Source organism: Lathyrus oleraceus, chromosome 7 (assembly GCF_024323335.1).
Source record: "Lathyrus oleraceus cultivar Zhongwan6 chromosome 7, CAAS_Psat_ZW6_1.0, whole genome shotgun sequence".
Taxonomy (NCBI): domain Eukaryota; kingdom Viridiplantae; phylum Streptophyta; class Magnoliopsida; order Fabales; family Fabaceae; genus Lathyrus; species Lathyrus oleraceus.
In genome coordinates this window covers 4,708,627-4,717,721 of record NC_066585.1, presented here as the reverse complement: position 1 = coordinate 4,717,721, position 9,095 = coordinate 4,708,627, and positions in this window count along the sequence as shown.

The window sequence follows — 9,095 nt, the reverse complement described above, 5'->3', positions numbered from 1 at the left end:
ACTCATGTGAAATTCATGAATGTTTTCATCTTCTTTCATCCTTAAGTTTTCAAACTTTGAGGTGAGCAGCTGAAGTCTAGACATCTTTACCCTAGTGGTGCCTTCATGAGTGACCTTGAGAATGTTCCAAGCCTCTTTGGCCACTTCACAATTATTTACCAGCCTGAAAATATTCTTGTCTACCCCATTGAATATTGCATTCAAGGCTTTAGAGTTTCCAAGAGCAAGATCATCCTCCTCCTTGGACCATTATTCTTCAGGCTTCTTTTCAGTGGTGGCTACTCCTTCTTTGGTAATGACAGGATGCACCCAACCTGTTAGCACAACTTTCCAAGCCTTGATATCAAGGGATTTCAGAAACGCTACCATTCTAGGTTTCCAATAGTCATAGTTAGAACCATCCAAAATTGGTGGCCTATGAACAAATCCTCCATCTCTCTCCATTGTACCAGAAAGTAATGCCCCTAGATCTCACCCAGAACCAAAGCATGATGCCTGCTCTGATACCAATTGAAATTCTGGTATCAGATATAAGATGTTGAAGACAATGTCACGACACTGATATCTGGTTAATACACAATGGAAAATTAAACAAAATTGAAAAGCAAATAACACAAGCAATTGTTAACCCAGTTCGGTGCAACTCACCTACGTCTGGGGGCTACCAAGCCAGGAAGGAAATTCACTATAATAGAATTAGTTCAAAGACTATCCGTACACTTCACCAAGTTATAGTCTTTCTCACCTAATCTCTACCCGTGCAATTTCTACTTAAGCACTCTTAGATATGAGAACCCACTCACTCCCCTTACAATCATACACCCGTGATTTTAAACAACAATCCCTTGTGAAAAGAAAATACTTTTCAATTACAAACTCTTGATTTTACTTCACAGTTTCAATCAAGAAGACACACTCTTGATCTTGCTTCAAAGCTTTGATCAAGAAGACAAATCAGTCCAATTCAATCATCAATGGATGACTTGAATGACCTACAGACACAAACCCTAGCTCTCTCTCTAAATTTCGCTCAGTCTTGGTTGTGTATTCAAACAGGTTTTCTGAGTCCCTTTTTATAGAAACATTGGACATCTTGAAAACCCTAAATATATTTTCCAATCAAATCTTTTTATAACAGCTATATAGATCTCCCTGGAAAATAAGTAAATCTGGTTGAAATCCCTGATAGAATGCGTCAGCTAGCCATATCTTCAATCAACCAATGATTGCCATAAATTGTGCAATCACAAAACACCAGACATTCATACTGAATGTGCTGTGTACAGGATGTCATGACATCAGGTCTGACATTTGGAAAAATCCTGTATAATCCAATTTCCTTTTAAAGCAGGTACAACCATATCGGATACCATGACATTGTGTATGTCATCTGAAACAATCCTGCATGAACATGTCTTCCAGTTAAGCTCCAGCAGGTACAACTAATATCAGAAGCCTTGTCATTGTATATGGCATTTTGAAATAATCCTGCTTGCACATGTTCTTCAACTCCAGCAGGTACATAGGATATCTTATGTTAAGACATCACACATGACATCTTGTGAACACTCTTTGTTTTACCAAAATTGTTGCCAACACTTAGAATCAACACTTCCCATTGCATAACCAACCCCCTTACCCCGATCTCTGACATTTTTATTAGTTTTTGATTTGATAAAACTTCTCGGTTTTTTGTTCGCTTTCTAACCTTTCCTTTGGATAAATAGAAGTGTGGTGGTGACTCGAATTGTATGATTTACTTTTGATTTAGTCAATAAATCTAAAGGTAACGAATACCCCGCTACAGAAAAGTGGCGACTCTGTTGGGGAATCTCTGCCTAGTGGGTTTTGCCTACTTTTCACATTTGTTGTATTGTATTGTGTATATTATTTTGTGGCATATTTTTTGTGCAATTTGGGATTAATTTATTGTATGTAATGATTGAATTGCTTGATATATTAATTCCTTGTATACTTGGTGATCTTTGTGAGATGAGTTCTATACCCGAACTCGAGTGCACTTAGGATAGGAGAATGGCATAGTCTTGTTGACTTGTGTGGAGTTATTCCTCAGCAAGTTGACTTGCAAGCCCATTCACTTGGTGGAGGTCATGTTGGGATCAATAATGTCACACGAGTAGTCGTGGTTAGGCATTACTCTTTCCAATATAGACCTTAGAAGCCAAGGACCTTAGTTTATCAAGCCCATCTTGGCCTAATTTTTAAGATGTAGTGCAAAGGTCGTTCAAGTGTAAGATTTGATACGATTGTCACACGATACTACATTCATAAGAGTCTCTCTTGAGAATATTTTTGGAATACGAGTAGTCATTTATCCGATAATATCCGAAAGATGAGATGATGACTATGGGAACCTCTTGTAGAACATGATTGGCAGGTTTAAACCATAGTGTAATACCCCAAAATTTACCCTTCATTTTTCCTGAAAGCATGGGATTATGTTTCACATTTCATTAGCATCATACTAGGTCATACTCATTGCATACTGCATTATTGACATGGAAATCAGGTTTTGATTGATCACTCCTTGACAGAAGGAGTCCACACAAAGCAAGATTGAGAATTGGACTTCATTCTCTAAATATACGAGTCTCAGGGGGCTCCAGGTATCTTATTATGGTCCTCGGTTCAGCAGTGAAGGATTCAGAGCTCTCAGAGTATTCATCTGGATTAATCAAGAAATTAGGGTTTCATGGCTACCTGCAACATGCAATGTTTGGTTGGAAGTAGAGGGGCTTATCTATGTCATTATTGGAGAGGCATCTTGGCCTAGGAAGATTCACAATTCTCTCAGAAAGATCCATTGGCAAGCAGTGCAATCAATTCCTGATCATTTTGCCTTAAACTAGGGTTTGGTTTAAAATCAATTTATTTCTGATTCTTGGGGTGAAACTCTTTTCCATGGCCCTCCATATGTCCACAAGGGTCTACATACAAAAAATCAGCTCTTTATTTGAGCCAGAGGTGCTTCAATTGATCATTGGAATCGGGCATCAGACAGTTTCGGAAAAGTCAACTATGGGGCCAGAAAAGTCAACTCCTGACATTTTGAGAGTGGAATCTCAAAATTCATGCCTAAGGGAGCCTACATGTGAACTTTGATCAAGGTTGGGTCATGGATTCATCATTTAATCAGGAATTGGAAAAGTTACTTAATTTGGAAATGGTTGACTTTCCATTTAGGGCAAGTTTTCATGATTGTTGCACTCACTTTAAGCCCATTTTCCATCAATATAAGATCTCCATTTGAAAATTTCTCCAATATGAAAGTTGTTCCTCTTGTTCCAAGCTTTCTAGAGATATAAAGTTTGATCCGTTTGGATTAGAATTGAGAAAGTTATGCTTAGTCAAAGTGAGACATTTTTCTAGGACACTTAGAAAAATCTCTAAGTCCAAAAATCTTCAAAGTTTATTAAGACTTCTTGGCCAGTTTTCTTGCATTTCAAGGCATCATTTGAAAATACTTTCTTCACAACAATTGTACCTTACCATGTCCTTTTTTACATCCTTTTGGAATCATCTCATTTGGATCCATGGTTTGAGAGATACATTCACCTAAAGTGGGCACCATGACATGACTTTCTATGAAGATTTTAGGCCAAACTGGCCCAGCCAGTTCTGCATGATGAAACCTGAACTTGAGGCCCATTTTCAGCTTCTTCCATTCATTATTTCAACATGTTCTCAACATGAAAGTTGCTAAGCTCCATGATATCTTGCTACTGTTTGCATTATTTCTCCAATTGGTGACTTGAGCATCAAGTTACATGGCCATAAAGTCACCATCTTGGACTGTTTTCTTACTTGCCAAGCCATGCATAAAATCAGCACACGTTTTTTCCTCATGTGGACATGCTTTGGATATTTACTCACTTAAATTTGGACCCAAATAACAATATTTCACATGCCCTAATACACCTCACCTCACACTTTTATTCTCATGGATATCATTTATTTAAAAAGCCCAAGGAAACACTTGATCCACCACTATTTAAAAGCTACAAACCCTAAACCTAACGGAGCATTGGAAATTCGTACCAAGGCAAGGCAAAGAGGTCACATAGCAGCTCTTGAAGTGAGGCACATCTATCACTAGGTAACTCTATCACTCTTTTTCCATGGCCATGAATGGTATACCTATGCTTATTATTGTTCACCATGCTAGGCTTATCATTGTTTACCATGCTCATCATCATATTCCTTTTCATGTTAATCATATGCTTGTGTTAATGCTATTGATTTGTGTTGCTGAATTTTTACCTTTAGCCGTGTCCATGTTGACCTCTTGTGGTCAACTTTTCTCCATGATTAAGCTATTATTTCTACTAAAACAAGATACCATGTTATTCTACACATTCCATACTTGAATTTTGGTTTTTATTTCATCTCATTTGTTGCACTATAGCGCTTGTAATCTTGAGTGGAAGTTTTGAAAAATCCACTGCATGTGCTGCATTTTTGTGTTACATGGCATTAGGGTTTTGTCTTCATCAAGAAGACGATGACGTGGCGCTGCATGGACCCTTGGATCATTCATTTTTGTTTTAAGATGGGTTGTCCAAGTTTTTTTGTCTTGTAGTCACTTAAGTGACCTTGACCTATTGATACCATGTTGACATGTTTTTTAAAATAAAATGTTATTTAGTGGTGTCACATGCTGAATTATTTGTTTTGGATCTTGGGCCCTGCGTTTTGCTCTTCACACCCTCCAGTTCCAGGCCCATTAACACTAACACATGTCCACTTTTATTTTCTTTTTTAATTCACATCTATTTTTCTGTTTTGATTTTAATTATTTAAAATAGTTTCTTTATCCACAAAATTACCCAAAAATATTTTTCACTTTGCTTAACGCCTTATTTAATTTTATTTAATTTTATTTAATTTTTATTTTTCGTATTTATTTAATATTAGTATTTTATTTTAATTATTTATTCCAAGTGGTCCATTTTAGCATACATTTTACTATTGATTTTATTTTCATGACTTAAAATTATTTTTAGCTTTTGATTTTTGGGATGAAGGTTGACCACTATCCCATGGTCAACCTGACCTTTTCTAGGAATTTTATCTCACATTTTCAATTTATTTTGGATTTATTTTCGACCTAGTTTGGTTGGTTGACTTTTAATTTGACTTCTGTTTTATTTTAATTAATTTATGTCAATTTTCATTATTTTTAAAATCTTTTTGGGGGATGATGATGTCCTGACCCCACCTTATTTAGTTTAACTTTTCATAATTTTCTTGATTAATTTACTATTTATGCTTGAGTTATTTCTAACCTAGTCTTATTGGTTGACTTTTGGTTTGACCTTTGTTTTGTTTCAATTAATTCAATAACCAATTTTCATTAGTTTTAAAATCTTTTGGGGGGATGATGATGTCCTGACCCTACCTCAATTAGTTTAATTTTTCATAATTTTCTTAATTAATTTGCTATTTATTTCATATTTTTTTAAGTTGACTTGAATTTTCAGTTGACTTCTTTACGATCGATGTTTGACTTAGGGATTGCTTATGGCAATTGAAGAGATACTTTGATCCTCCCTTGTCCATCTCATATTCCATGTATTATAGGCCTTTTCATCTTGATTTTATTTCGTCCTTACCTCATTTCCCGATTAAATTATTCAGTGATCCTTTGTGTGCATAGTTTTATCTGTCTGATTCATCTGTTATCTCCTATACTTATTCCTTTCATCCATGCTTCTATTGTTTGATTATTTAACATATTCATGCTCACATGCATTGTTTAATGTTCCATTATTTCATTATTTGATTCTTTGATTTGATTATATACATGTTTATTTATCTGCTTTGTTTGATAACTGTTGCTTACTTGTATGATGTATGAGGCATATATTCTTATTGTTTGATTGCCATGAACAATCTCCATTCATAACAAATGTACCCCTCTCCCATGAAGTGTATAACATTTATTTCTTTTATTCTTTATTCACCTGTTAATACAAGAATTAAAACGAACTTCCGATAATCATTTCAAAACAAGATCAAAACCTCGACCCAACGTCGAGTAATCATTTTCAAAACTTAACAGAACCAGCACGTATTCATCCATCCTTTTGTAAGTCGATTGCTTCATGCATCACCATTTCTCTTGTAAGTCGATTGCTTCAGGCATCGCCATCTACCTATAAGTCGATTGCCTCAAGCTTCGCCATCTACCCTTATCCGTGGCTCATCTCCTTGCTCCATCCATCGACTCTTGTTCCGTTTAGGTAGCACCCATTAGGTAGAACCCTTTGTATGATAACATAGGTAGAATTCCCTTATTCTTTGCATGCTAACATTAGGTAGATATTCCCTTTTGTAAATCCTAACACATAGGTCCATATTGCATGACAACTCTAGGGCAGAGCTTCCCCACTTTTAGACCTTCTGTGCATCTTCGATCTTGTGGCATGTCAGTCCGTTCTATTGCAAAGAGGTAACTGCCTAAGACTCGATTCAGTGAGGTACGACACCTACTACTAGGACGTTGAACACATTGCCCACTTTCCTTTGACATAACTGGTGTCCTCTTTTGTAAGTCCATGTTCAGATGGAAATCCTTAAGCCCTAGTTAGACGAACTACGACAACTCTGATTTTCATGTTCAAATGAGATACGTAGGCACGAGACGCGATGTCTTGCCGAGTTTGACTGACGACTAACAACTAATCCTTGTTGGCTTTCGCCATTGCTGCGATTCTTTTCTCTCGCCCTCGTTGCGATCGAGACCTTCCCTTTCTCTTGCCTTAGTTGCAATCGACACCCTTCCTCCCGTAGTTAGCTGAACTATGTTTTGCTCTGATTCTCATTCCAGATGAGATATATAGGCATAAGACGTGATGTCTTAGCGAGCACACTTCTCTTTAGCCCATAGGTAGCCGAGCTACGAAGACTCTGATTCTCATACTCAAATGAGATACGTAGGCAGTGGATGCGACATCCTTGCGAGTCATTTTCATTTTCTTTCAATCTTTCTTTTAGTAAATAGTACATTAGATATTACCTACACCCTTTAGACTAGAACAACAAGAGTGGATCCCGTAGAGTACTACGGATGTGTAGGGGTGCTAATACCTTCCCTTTGCATAATTGACTCCCGAACCCTAGATTTGGTTGCGAGACCTTGTCTTTTCCTTCTCTTCATGTTTTCTCCGATCGTTTCCTTTCCCTCCCTTGGGATAAATAACGAATGGTGGCGGCTCTTCTGTTCTCTTTTCCTTCGCCGGTTGTTTTTCGCATTTTTAAGTTGCGACAGCTGGCGACTCTGCTGGGGACCCTGGTTTCCCTATGTGAGTCCCTCCTAACTTTTGTGAGGTTTCTTGTTTGTTGGGTGTTTATTCTTTTGTACAGTTATTTACTTTCAGCATTTATCTGCTTTATCTTATTGCATTGTGTACATATGATTATTGTATCTGTTGGATCTGTTTGGTTATTTGTTGGGTTGGGTTGTTCTATGAGAGATAAGCCCACTACACAGGCTTGAGTGTACACACAGGTTTTATAGTGGATAGTCATGAGGCTTGCGTAGCATGTTGCTACGTTAAGTCGTTCATGAAGACCCACACCCAGACGAGGTTTCTTTTGGATATATTCTGTCCTATGGGTGTTCCATAACGACATATGTTCCTCTAGAAATCGTCGACTCTAGTGACCATTTCCCGAGGACTCAGTCGAGGCCTCTCCTCCGAGACGCGGTTATGTTAGCTCTGGTGGGCGTATTCTCGCTGCTCAATCCGATTTTCTGGTATTCTTGTTGGAGCAGAACTTCGATCTCTTATATGTTCCTCAGTGGTTTTCTCTTCAGACAGTGCAACTTGACAGTTGTTCAAGCAGACACAGCAATCCTGATTCCCATGTCACTGTATTGCATCACATCATTTTGCATTCATATCATTTAACACATGTTTATCTATTCCCAGGGGTTTTGTATCTTCTTCTTGATTCTAGTCGGGGTTTTCTTACACTGTTTATCTGATGAGAGACTGGAATCAAGGGGTAGAATACCCTTTGGAATTGATAAACACGTCATTGCATTTGCATACACATTAGCATGTCTTGCATACCAGGTACCACCGCAATGTTCTCAGTTTGTTTGGTATTCCACTAGCAGGATAGCTGACTCAGGCATTCACCGATACGGTACCCGAAGAAATCAACAAAGAGCAATGGAAGGTCTACAAGCAGAGCTCGCTGAGATGAGGATTCGCATGAATCAGTTCATGGAAGTGGTCCAAGGAGTGGCTCAGGGATAGCAGGAGCTTAGATTGTTGGTACAGAGGAATCCCCCTACTACTCAACCAGAGGTTTTGGCTGATCCTCCAGCTGGAGAGGCTAATGGACCCAATGGACCGGGGCCTATCCCGATACCACATGGCAACCTTGATCAACATCCCATCCATGATGATCAGGAGGATCAGTTCCCCCTGCTTCAGGAGGACTTTGGCATGGGCCATGGTATGGACCCTATGTTTCGGAGACTGGAAGGGAGGTTGAAAGCTGTGGAAGGGCAGAATGCTCTAGGTGTGGATGTTGCTGACTTGGGGCTGGTCCTAGGTGTGAGAGTTCCACCAAAGTTCAGAGTCCCTGTTTTTGATAAGTACAATGGCAACTCTTGCCCGAAGACTCACGTACAAGCTTACTTCCGCAAGATGGTTGCGTATTCTGATGATGAGAAACTGCTCATGTACTTCTTCCAGGACAGCCTAGCTGGGGCATCCTTGGAGTGGTATATGAGGCTAGACAGAGCCCATATTCGCTGCTGGAGAGACTTGGCTGAGGCCTTTGTGAAGCAATATCAGTACAATGTAGATATGGCACCTGACAGGACTCAACCTCAGAATCTGTCTCTCAAGAGCAACGAGTGCTTCAAAGAGTATGCTCAACACTGGAGAGAGATGGCTTCCCGTGTTCAGCCTCCGATGTTGGAAAAAGAGATGGCCAACATGTTTATGAACACACTGTCTGGATCTTATTTGGAGCGTCTGGTGGGTTGCAACGCCTCCAATTTTGCTGATGTGGTCTCTACCGGCGAGAGGGTGGAGAGCTACTTGAAGACGTGT